We start from the raw sequence: 13,424 nt of genomic DNA, 5'->3' as shown, positions 1-13,424 counted from the left end.
AAACGGAGGTTGGACTTTATCGCATTACACGTACACATACATGTAAGTCGGTCTATATGTACGTATTATACTCGTACAGGAAATTAGAATGAACCACGTTGTACATTACGTTCGCGCACTCCGAAAAAAGCAAAGTGCGTGACCCATTCTTTCTTCGTTATTAAAATGTTTCCATTTACTCACTCTATGCCAGTGATTTTTAATCTCCGAGAGTATGAAAACATAAATTCTACCAGGCCGCGGGTGAGATTCATTTCTAAAATAGGTCCGGTCGAAGGAGCGTTGGTCTTCCCTTTTCCTTGGTTAAACTACTTGATCTCAGAAGTAATTTCATTTACATGGAGAGAAGCAATAAAAAGTAACGAAATCTTTCGTGTCTTTTTCTAAATACTGATTACCCGACAGAGCGGATTTTCACGTGAAATTTATGAGAATTTTAAAGCTGCAAAAATATAGAGGACACTGTTGTATATTTGCAAGGATACATACACATAAAATATGTAGAGAATGCTTGTTATGATATTTATTACGCGAAATAAATCTCTGTTTAGATTCTATATTTCTTAGTTACGCGTGTAAAAATATGAATTTGCATAAACATGCATAATCTGCTAATTACGTTTCTTCGTGATTAATGCGCATTAATCATACACCCAACATAAATATAAAAACTGCTAGATTTCATATTCTATAAACGTGATGAGGTTTTATTGCTCCATCAATACGAGATGGCTTTCCATTTCACGGTCATAACAGAGATGAAGGCTTAGAGACAAACGCTGCCGTTCTACGACCCTCAGGAAAACGGATATCTGCAGCAAATTTCGTGTCGTAAACGTCGGGCGCAGAATAGAGACTCTCAACCTGTAGAGTGCTAGTTGCGGCACGGTATATGCCCCCTTCAAATATTAATCTGGCCTGGTGGGCGGGCCGCACATTCTTCATGACATTTCAATCTTTTATCTTTCAATAACGAGATACATGCACCGATTCGAGATTAAATTATAAGCTTCGGACGTATATGGTCGTGGTGGAAAGAACTGAAGAGAACGCTCGGGGAGGAAGGAAACGAACGGAGTTACGAGGGCACGAATGATTGTCGTTTATTGCTTAAAGTCGAGGAAAAGAGCTGCTTAGGTAAGACCAATTCTTAGATATGGACATTAACCCTTAAAATTCGAATTGCTCTGCTCTGGAGGTGAACACGTTTCTGGCAGACATGTCGTGCATTAAAAAAATTTATATTATTAGTGGAATATTCAATATGCCGCTACTTTTATCGAACTAAATTCCAATTTTAATCAGTGCGCTGTTTTGGCAGAGGCGCACGTCTAATGTGTGTTATAGCGCTTCTTTAGTGTATTTTTTAATATATGAAATTCTATATTTTCATTCTATTTTTAATTTTTCTACGATTCAAGGTACATTGGATTTTTAATAAATTAACTACGATTAACGATATAAAAATGGAACAAGCAGTTTAATCGAGCAAGCTTTATCAGTAAGTTGGTAAGAAGCGTTTCTGACGCGAATTTGTCAGTGAAATTCAGGCTTTGGTATCGTATGAACGCTCGCTCTGACCCTGCGTAGCATATACGTATAACAGGAATAAACAGGACAGTAATAATTCATTCTGAGTCTATTAATATCAGTCCTAATTTTCGGTGCTGGCGTTGTTTCGTTGACGCATGATACATTGACGCCAGATGTCAATTTACATTTACGTAGACCGATGCGTCTTGAGGTTGTGAGCATTTACGACGCCTGACAAACAGAAACCGATAAAAGGGGCGATCGTTGATGTTCATCGATTCACTTGCTCGTCGATACGTCGATAATTACCAGACAGAAAGCGAGAAAGAAACGCGACACCTCTGATAAAATGAAGATTCTCGCACGAGAAATTTGTCCCGATAACGAGGAAATCCCGTTTAAGTGGCATCAAATTTTCACCGAGATATTCCGCTTTTCGTTCTCCTCGATCTAGTCGCTCAGTCGTTCAGCTCACACACGCTGAGCGAAACGTGACAACTGCGTTGTATTCCGTGATTTGCATGCCGCTTTGCATGTATATATGCATTCGTTTTGCATCCATTAAAAATCAGAACGGTGGTCAACGATAATAGAGAATTCCAGACTACATGATGGAAATGTAAATCAAAGAACGTCTCGACCGAGTGTTTCGAGAACACGAGCTCGTTTACCACTTTAACTTATTATAATTTTAATCATACCTTCCCCCCAAAGGAAGTAACGACAGTTTAAAATAGCGTAGAACTAACGTAGGCTGGTATGCTCGCATTTAAATTCAGAAGTAGAAATCGAAGTTCGTGTTTAAGAAACGCGAATGTATAAAATGAGATATTCCGTGAATTCCTAGGTATTGATAACAAGCGAAACACGCGTTTATTTGTATCGTTTCGAACTTTCATGCTTCGTGAGTCGTAGAAAAACTGTACTTGCGTATTTCAGGTGTATCAGTATATTAACAAATCCTCTCACAATGAATTCATTGCGCGATATTAATTCCCCAATTAATTTTTTCAATAGGTTTCCACGAACAGAAGTTATTCGTGATCACGTACAATGAATAAAACTCGTGCATAAAGAACGAATATATTGTCACAATTTTATTGGACCTCTACTGCGAAATATGCATTCGTAAAATTCTTTTTTCAACGCTGGTACCAGCCTTCTATTTGAATATTTTACCATCGATCATACGTATGCAAATGCGGACGAATTTCCACAGTACCGATATTCAAGTATCTACGAGTACATGGAGGTGGATTGAGCTGGAAATCAAGATCGGACACACAGATGACGTGTTACTTGAAATTTTTAAGCAAATCTCTGTCTATCGCAAAATTCTCTTCAACTCGCGTGTATTTTCACAAAGTAAGTTATCGTATCGTAATCAAAATCTTGAATACCAACAGATGTAAGACTAAGTATAATTGAAGAAAAAAGTAGGGGAAAAACGCTGTCGAATGAGGAGTGCGAGTGAACAATGAACGATAGGGAGAACGAGGTTCGTGCCTAAAAACGATAGCGTGAGGAGGTTAATGGTTAAGTTATATATCTCGTGAAAAGAAACACGAGAAAAACTGACTGAAAGTGGGCTATGGAATCAGGACTATGACGCGTAGAGTCAGAAATGCTAACTTAGCTCGTAGGTATATGTAAAAAATGATCTAAGGAGTTTTAATGATCTTAAGTGATCTAGCATTGTAGATACTACGTTGCATACTCCTGTATGCCATCTTATTGTACATTACTATACAGGGTGCCTTACACAATTGGACGGATTATATCTCGAAGTCAGTAAGAAGAATAGAAAAGAACTGTCGAGGGAAAAGTTAAATGATACGATAAGATTTATGTTCGTAGGTGCTCATTTGTTTTTAGTACGCAACGATGCACCGCGAAAGTGCAATTGTACTCTTTTCTTAAATGGAGCTCTATGATTTTATTAAGCTAATTAAGTCGAAAAGTGCCTGCTTCGAAAGATATTTTAATTTTAATTTCATATATGTATAAAATTGTATTGTTTCTCGTATGTAAAGTTTTACAAAATTAAAATTGAAATATCTTTTGATTTTTTCGACCTACGTATCTTAATACTTTCTCCCAGAAAATTGAAAAATGCGTCGAACAGTTAACGAAAGCTTATAGAGTTCCATTAAAAAAAAACAGTGCTGTTATAATTTCCCGGTACATCGTTGCATATAAAAAATATGTGAATACCTACGAACATAGATCTTATTATACTATTCAACCTCCACAGTTTTTTTTTTTATCTTTTACCGACATCGAGATGTAACCTGGCCCAATTGCGTAACGCACCCTATATATACGATGTAATACTACTCTACAGAATACTACTATACTGTATGTGACATCTAAAACAGGCCATCTGAACAATTCGCCTGATCAATCTTGTCTGCTTTCAAGGAATACATAATCTGATGTCAATAGGGTCTTTGTAGGCGGAGACGTTGAGGAAATACGAAGGTTAACATCGTTTTCTTCGATAGAATGATACATAGTAATGTATTTTGACTCTTCTACATATAATAAAGTGTTCTTACACTAGAAATATCGAACTACTTAAAATGGTTGGTATTAGATTTGTTGTTCCTGTAATTACCAAGAAATATGCAAATGCGTTTCTAGAAATATTAATGTATATTAATTTTATAAATACGCTTATTTTCGTCACATTATTTTAATTCTACTTAACTGTGTATAATATATTTCGACACATATTAAGGCATACAATAACCTATAATTAAGTCATTTATCAGGTCTGTAAGTATGAAACCGGAATTTGCCTATAGATGGTCCTAGCTGATAATGTAGTTATCACTAAACTGCGTCATTGATGCCAAAAGTCTTTGTTGACATCTCACAAACATTTTCGACTCAGAACAATACAAGTTTCATACAACAGCATAGTTTGTAATAGCGTTGAACATGTCAAATTTTGTGCCTGGAAACTACGATTTGCGGACAGCATTGATTTTCTGTTACCATTTGAAGAAAACTGCTGCAGAATCGCATCGAATGCTTGTCGAAGCTTACGGTGAGCATGCTCTTGGTAAATCACAGTGCTTTAAGTGGTTTAAAAAATTTAGAAGTGGCAATTTTGACGTGAGGAACGAAGAACGTGGAAGACCACCGAAAAAGACCACCGAGCTGTTAAAACCTGGCGAAACTGTTAATACTGAGCGCTACCGACAACAAATGATCGATTTGAATCAAGCTTTGCGTGAAAAACGACCAGAATATCAAAAAAGGCAACAGAAAGTAATTTTGCTTCGTGATAATGCACCATCACATACAGCAAAACCGGTCAAAGAAACGATCGAAGCGTTCAGTTGGGAAATATTTTCGCACGCGGCTTACTCACCAGACTTGGCTCCGTCCGATTACTATTTATTTGCATCGATGGGACACGCACTTTCTGACCAGCACTTCACTTCTTACGAAAATGTACGAAAATGGCTCTATGACTGGTTTGCCTCAAAAGAGCGACAGTTTTTTTGGCGTGGCATCCACCAATTGCCAGACTGGTGGGAAAAATGTATAGCTAGCGATGAGCAATACTTCGAATAAAATATTTTTAATCATTCTCATACAATAAACGTGTATTTTCTATACAAAAATTCCGGTTTCATATTTACATACCTGGTAAGTTCGTTGAACGTCTACCAAAATTGAAAATGATTTTCTTACTTTAAGAAACCGATTAAACACTTCGGTAACTTAAGTATTTAAATACGTAAGCTCCACCAGCGTAAATCTTCAAAATTTTTATCTTGTGCATCGATGAATTTCATTCGTTAGTTCCTTAGTTTAGTAATCCTTAGTTTCGCGTTATATCCGAAAGATTAAACTTTCCTAGGAAGAGCAGAATGAAATTTGGATTCGGTTGTAAAATTCAGTCTCTGTGGAATAGTGTGCAGTTAACCGAACGAACGAGTTAAAAGAAAGAGCGGAAGTTTAAATTTGTGTGTCAGTGGGTCAATCGAGGGTAAGAGGAAAGGATCATGGTCGTTGCACAACGTTTTACTTTTCGAAATGAAAGGAAGTAGGTGGAAGCATGCGAGACAAAGCGCTTGGCTTAGTAAAAATAACAGAAAGGCAAGACTAATAAGGCAAGATGTAGATGAAACGGGTGGAAGGAGAACAATGTAAGGAGTTGAGGATGCGATGATCGACAATAATAATTAGAAAGCGAATGAAAAATGCTACCGCATTGTCGCCAATAATATCAAGATAAAACAACGAAGATAAACTCTTTGAAATCGAATAATTACGGATATCTTTGCAATACATTAAGCTGTGCTTATGAACTTTGCGCCATTCGCGATTTTATTTTCCCTTGCCTCCACTTTAAACTTTTCCCTCGAGCGCTTAACAAGCCACTCGAAATGTTGTGCGATCTCTGTGTTCTTCTTTATTCAACATTTTTTTCCTTGTATCTTCTCCCGTGATCCTTCTTTTATTCTCATTTTAATTTCTTTCGCTGGCGTAGAATATAAAGTACATATAAATCACTCGAAGGATTGCACGACTTGTGTGTTCTGTCTCATTTAACATCTCCTCCCTTGTGTTTCCTTTTCTGATTCCTGTCTTATTCTCTTTTTAATTTCTTTCGTTTGCTATGGAATCCAAGGTATAAATATCATACTAGTGATTTACTTATTAAAATACTAAACGCACAGAAACAAATTGAAGATACGTTCCTGAACTCATTTTTCAGTTCTCAATGAAATAAGCGTAAAACCAAATAAACGTGATACATGTGTATAAAACTTCTATCATCTCGATCAAAACACGTCAAATAAAATAATAATTAATAATAAGGAAAACGACGAAGAATGTTCTTGAAACGTTCAAATCTGCTGTTATTTCGGATCTAGACCGAGACGACGATTCTCCTGGGAAGAAGTTTTTCATTATTGCAGGCAGAAACGTCTGAGAATGACATTAAATTATTTCGAAGGACCTCAGAGCCGCGGCTAACTGTGACCAACGTTTCGTTGCTTGCCGTAGCAATTTTCATCGTTCGAAAGCACGGATATACAGGGTAGGACTGTATTCGTGGCACAACCGGCGAGGGGGTGATTCTACGTGAAAAAAATAAGAAAAACGATGGTATAGCATTTTTTCATTCCAAGCTTCGTTTTCGAGAAAAGCTTCGACTTTAAAGATTTGACAAGCATACTTTAAACTACATTTGAGAATAAGTGAAAGACGTAGAATCAAATTTTTCCCAAAGATGCTTCATTTTTGAGAAAAATATATTTGGAAATGTATCATGCCAGATCAGTTTGTAATCAAACACGTTCAAACTTTATTTTCTTCGATACGAAGCCTTAAACAACAAAATTCTATTTTACAATTTTTATTTATTTTCACAGATATAATAATCTCCTATTGATTATTTACTCGTATCTAGTCGATAATTTAAGCCAAGTTTTCAGAACTTTTTAAACTCAATTCTCTCAGAGACGGAGCGTCATACGAAAAAATTGTATTCCATATTTTCGACTTGCATTTTCTCATAGAGTCACCCTCTGCCCGATTGTGCTACGATTACCGCTCCATCCTGTACCAGGTATGTAAATATGAAACCGGAATTTTTGTATAGAAAATACACGTTTATTGTATGAGAATGATTAAAAATATTTTATTCGAAGTATTGCTCATCGCTAGCTATACATTTTTCCCACCTGTCTGGCAATTGGTGGATGCCACGCCAAAAAAACTGTCGCTCTTTTGAGGCAAACCAGTCATCGAGCCATTTTCGTACATTTTCGTAAGAAGTGAAGTGCTGGTCAGAAAGTGCGTGTCCCATCGATGCAAATAAATAGTAATCGGATGGAGCCAAGTCTGGTGAGTAAGCCACGTGCGAAAATATTTCCCAACTGAACGCTTCGATCGTTTTCTTGACCGGTTTTGCTGTATGTGATGGTGCATTATCACGAAGCAAAATTGCTTTGTGTTGCCTTTTTTGATATTCTGGTCGTTTTTCAATCAAAGCTTGATTCAAATCGATCATTTGTTGTCGGTAGCGCTCAGTATTAACGGTTTCGCCAGGTTTTAACAGCTCGGTGGTCTTTTTCGGTGGTCTTCCACGTTCTTCGTTCCTCGCGTCAAAATTGCCACTTCTGAATTTTTTAAACCACTCAAAGCACTGTGATTTACCAAGAGCATGCTCACCGTAAGCTTCGACAAGCATTCGATGCGATTCTGCAGCAGTTTTCTTCAAATGGTAACAGAAAATCAATGCTGTCCGCAAATCGTAGTTTCCAGGCACAAAATTTGACATGTTCAACGCTATTACAAATTATGCTGTTGTATGAAACTTGTATTGTTCTGAGTCGAAAATGTTTGTGAGATGTCAACAAAGACTTTTGGCATCAATGACGCAGTTTAGTGATAACTACATTATCAGCTAGGACCATCTATAGGCAAATTCCGGTTTCATATTTACATACCTGGTATAGTTAGCTTCTCCCCATCTGATCGCAATTAAATCGACATCTACGATTGTACATTCGATGGCCGTGTTAAATTGGGAAAAACAAGTAATTAACAATTTAGAAACTCACGCGCCAGATTATTGGAGCGAGAATATTCTCGTAATCGGTGGAGATTGGTGCTTGCAGTTCAAGACGCGAACGGAACGTTCCGTCGTTAAGTTTATGCCGTGTCAGTAAGGAACTTCCACCGAGGATCTTTCAACGAGCTGAAACAAATTCGTTAGAGAGATGTCTCGTTAACAGATTAGCTGTACAAAGACAATTCACGGCTGTTGGCCTGTAACTACGCATAAACTTCGTTTACCGATTCGTCCTGCCAGTGAAATTACCGATTTACGGAACACGGTACCGGAAACATGTTATTATTTCTGTCATTAGTTTGTTTTAGATTACCAGAGTTTCTTTCGCCTCTATATAAACCATGACGTCGCGTTAATTGGATTTTCGTCGTCTCGTTAATCTGCAAATTTTCATCCCACGTGTGTCACGATTTTTCAGTCAATGATATTTCTCATCGTGGTTCTACGTTCTAATGCGACATCGTAGTAATTGAAAAATTTGCAGCAATGAGAACGTAACTTCAATGGAGTAAGGTGAAGTTATTTGAATTAGAGGGATATTTGAGACAAGTTGAGTAATTTGTCTTGTAATTCACCGAATTGGTCGAAACTTAAGTGATTCGAATAACCTTATTATATTTAAATTGTATAGTTATGTGAAAAATTCATAGCGTGTTTGACAGACGATGTTTAATCAATGGCATTCAATTCTTGCATTCCTGTGGATTTTCTTATGGAAAAATGTTGACAGGGCCTCAAGCAATCTCCTAGGCAGTTTGCGAAAAACCATGAATAGTACGAGAATCTACGAGATTAAAGAGAAAGATACTTTAGTTGATAAAGGAACAGGTCTCTCTGGAGAATCTCTACGACAGTCTTGTCCTTCTTAGCGCGATCGATAGTGGCTCTTCGTTACTTCCCGACAATACCATTTAGCCTCGAACGATCATCGAAGATTTTGTTTATCGCGATACCCGTGAAAGAATCATCAGGGAATAGTGAATGATGTAACGATCAGTCGGCTGAAAATAAAGGATGTCTGATTATTCTTCATTACTTCCACATCTTCACGAATGAAAGATGATCAAAGTAATTAGACTTTTGATAAGATATATAATATTGAGATTTATAATATACTCGTTGTGTTACTTTAATCACAATTGGATATTACGAAAGGAAACACCGTGTTTACTCTGTTCTTTGACGATTACAGTACAGCGGCCTGCATTTGCCATAATAATCTTGCCTTTATTATACCGTAAGCCTCTTGCTCTGGTAAACTTGAACATCGCAAAGAGTCGGATTAATCATCAGCCACCGTGACTTGAATGCATTGTTGAGTTATTCAGGAACGACAATAAGTTCGAAGGCTTTCAAAACTCTGCTCACTTCTACTCTTTTTTTCTACTCTATTCTCAATTCGACAAGAGAATGCATCTCAAAAGTACATTCACTGAAATCCTCGTTCAACGTTTAATAGATTTATTGCGTGTTCTAAAGTAGGATAATTAGAGAATTCGTGAAACCGTTGCTTTGAAAGTTCTGCAAACTTTCGAAAACGCATTAGACGGTATCAAGCAGAAAAATCGCAGGACAAACCACATCGCACTCGTTATGTTCCGCGTGAAAACGAAACTTTCCTGCGCTTTCTGTTCAAATCGGATTTCATCTCGAATCTCATTAGTCGATTGGCTTATAAGTCGAGTTCACAGGACCGTGCTAATGGCTTTTACAAGCAAACTCGCAACGATCCCGAAGCTCCCATAGAGCCCAATACTCTGACACGAGGTCACGCACATCGCCCACTTAACTGTTTTAGACATTCTCTTTGCCAGAATTAATACCAAGCGAGCATTAGAATAAATATCACGAACTGGTAATTATACAAAATATGGCATACTTTACAAATTTCCATTACTCTGAAATATGTACATTCATCGTTAAGGTCAAGGTAAGGTATCTGTATGGTCTCCTAATTAATTTCACCAATACATATAAACCACTGCTCGATCTTACAATTAGTAGAAAGACAGACGCATTAATTTCAGAGATATACGCTAAAGTATTTTCGATACTATGTACAAGCTAACTTATCTACGTATAACTGATGCCTGTAACTCTGAATTACGCGTAGTATTGAAAATACTTTTGCGAATATCTAGCGGGGTCTACACGTATCAGTGAAATTACATACCGTGGACATCGATCTTGGCAAAATATCTCAAGATTATTTCAACGAGGTATACTCTGTTCCGTGCAATTATACACGAGCCACTCTGTCTCCTGTATTTTTCTTTAATTTATGACGTAATACGTGGAATATACCCGTTGATGAGTAAATAGGACGAGTGACATGTTCTGTCACGTAGACCAACATGTGAGCTACGATGTATTCGATAATGACATCGCCAAAATTTCATCGAATACCTCTATGCTCTACTCTGTATTGCAATAGTGACGTAATGCATGAGAATCTCAATATAAATAAAATATTACTAAATACAAATGGAATTTCGATACCGATCAATACTATCATTGATTAATATGTCGGCTCCGTATTGCGTTCTAACATCGGTGGATTAATAGAAGTCCAATAATAGAGGCACGCTGTGACCGCCTGTCGCTCGTGCATGTAATTTTTACAAGTACTTTGAGAACTTTAGAACAGCGGTCTGATTGAAATCTGTCCATTGAGAGTACTTTTAAAGTATTTTAAATTTTGTAATATGTTCTTCAGAATTTTAAAATCGTTTTCGATATAGCTGCTAGTGACACATACATTACATTTCGCCAGTGGTTTCAATAATGTTTTTGTCATTTAACACTTCATATTTAAAAGTGTCATACGTATATTAGTTTATATTGTATCGCACTGATAATTATCTCGTGTCGTTACTTATTAATTGGTGTAATCTGATTTGTCCAAATAACGGTTAATAAGGAAGTTAAGTGCAAAGATACTTTGATAAAATAAAGTATATTGTTGCTCACAAGTATGTGATATTTGTTTTGTTTTTCTTTTTGTCTTCTTGATAAAGTGTAATTTGGTCACGAAATTACAAATAGAAAAGTCCCAGACGATGACATTTATTTTTAGAAGTTAATGTACAATAGAAAAAGTTTGCATCTGTACGTGTGAAACGTTGCAACAGCGAAAGCTTTGAACGTGTCATCGATCCCTTGTCCACTAAATAAATGATGAGGTAGCGGATCCAGGATTACGACGATTGCATCGATATCGAAGATCGTAAACAGGAAGATCCCGCAGATAACTACAAAGATAAATTAATCAAGGCAAGTACAAAGCAGACAATTGAGGACTTCGTAAAGGCCGTTTCGAGATATTAGTCGGTATCACGAGTAATCAAATCTCGAGAACAATATCACGACGTCGTTGACGATTCATTAACGTCCATCGCATATTCTAGTGGCAGTGGCTTTGCGCGAGAAATTATGCACTTCGCGTTGATGTGATGCACTCGAGACATCGCGATGCCCTGTACACGAGCTTTAATGCACTCACGTCGTATCTTGCGCTGATTTCTGTTCGACAGTCTCGAATTTACGGTCACCGTGCATCAAAGCAACATTTTGTTGCGGTAGGAAGATTAAAATGTCAAAAGCGCACGGTAATTCATGAAAATATTCCGCTACTTTCTATAGAAACCTTTTACGAATATAATTAGGTGATTTATACGAAACTTTTTGGAATTTCATTAGCACCGTAACGAGACTGTCATGATCATAGTAGTATAATTTGAAAACAATATGGAAATTAATATAAAAGTTACAAAACGTTGCAACCATACCATAAATATATAATTAATGTTTAATGATTCTGTTTAAATCATTTAATTATAAACGAGTTATAATTTAACAAACTGGTTCCCATGTATCTGTTTTCGTCGACTAAAGTCTTTTATCGCATTCCAATGATGATTCAATGCTTTTTGATATTTTCAAGCAGAATTAATTTTCCGATAACATCAACGCGACAACTACGAAGACAAACAGCTAACGAGTTAATTAATATTTCATTGACAGTGCTTCGAAATCACGTTCGTTAAATTCCCATTGCCCATTCGACAAAAGTTCGCTTTGCCCAAGCGCTTAACAATTGTTTCGTCAGTATAAGCGTCAGTATAATATACCTACGTTGATCTTCAAATCGTTTGCAGCTGTGTATCGTGACATAAGACGGCAATTTCTTTGTACTGACCCCTTTGCTCGCTGATTTTCCTGTATTTTCTTCGTGTTTCGAAGTTTCACCCTGAAAAGTGTGCCAACCTTCCTTCGTTCTTCTTATCTTGATTCATCGTTGCGTTTTTCACCTTGAGCCAAATAATTCGATCAGTATGCTCTGCTTAAAATCTGTACCAATAGATAACGTACATATGCGCCGTATAAAGGGAGAAATGCATACTTAAAAAATGGAAAATACTCAAGTTGAATAATTTTATTAAACCGAAGAATGCTAGAAATTTTATTACATTCATAATGCGATAACTAGACTGTGGATATCATGCAAATTCATATGTTTATGGATATAATTGGAAAGATGGAGCATAGTTAGAAAAATGTTATACCCGCTTAATATTACAGAGGGTGTTATACTTCGACTCTTTTCCATATTTATTTATGCATTATGTGCATTATTGCACCTTTAAATACCTTATAAATATATCATACAGCGATGACTTTACGTCAGGAAAGAAGATTTTAATGGATAAGACTATCAGTCGAGAGTCTGTAGGTTTGTTTTAAATCACCGTCAATTAAAGTTAGGAAGATTGCATTATTCATGGGTGTGCAACATTTCTGGAAATATGTCGAGGTTATTCATTTGGTACGCAGTTTTATTTACGCGTTTGCGTGTGCTTTCGGAATTGCGGTCGACGAAACAAACGATGCATCGCGCGCACGTAGTACGACTCGAAATATCGTTCGTGTTGCCACACGTACCAAGTCGACCATTTAGCGTGGAACGCCGATAAAATCTAGCTACACAGGATTGCGTTAATTCACGGCAGGAAATTAATTGGTTCGTTTTCCTCAAATATTTCATGTGACCTGCTAGGAAACAGCGTTGGTCTCTTCGACCAGCTCGAACATCCTCCTCTTTTCCTCTCAATTTAAATTAATATTGTTTGCAGCGGGTACGATATCATATCACGCAAATATAACGATGCTCGTCGAGATACAAATTGAAAAAAGCCTGTCAGAAAAATGATAACTATACGGGTATCATTTATTTCATGTATTCCCAATTCACGTCGTGCTTAATGGAAAATCTAGTTATAGGCTATCCGAT

This window comes from Bombus flavifrons, chromosome 6 (assembly GCF_040668555.2).
Source record: "Bombus flavifrons isolate JBK064 chromosome 6, iyBomFlav1_principal, whole genome shotgun sequence".
Classification (NCBI taxonomy): domain Eukaryota; kingdom Metazoa; phylum Arthropoda; class Insecta; order Hymenoptera; family Apidae; genus Bombus; species Bombus flavifrons.
This window is presented reverse-complemented; position numbering follows the sequence as displayed.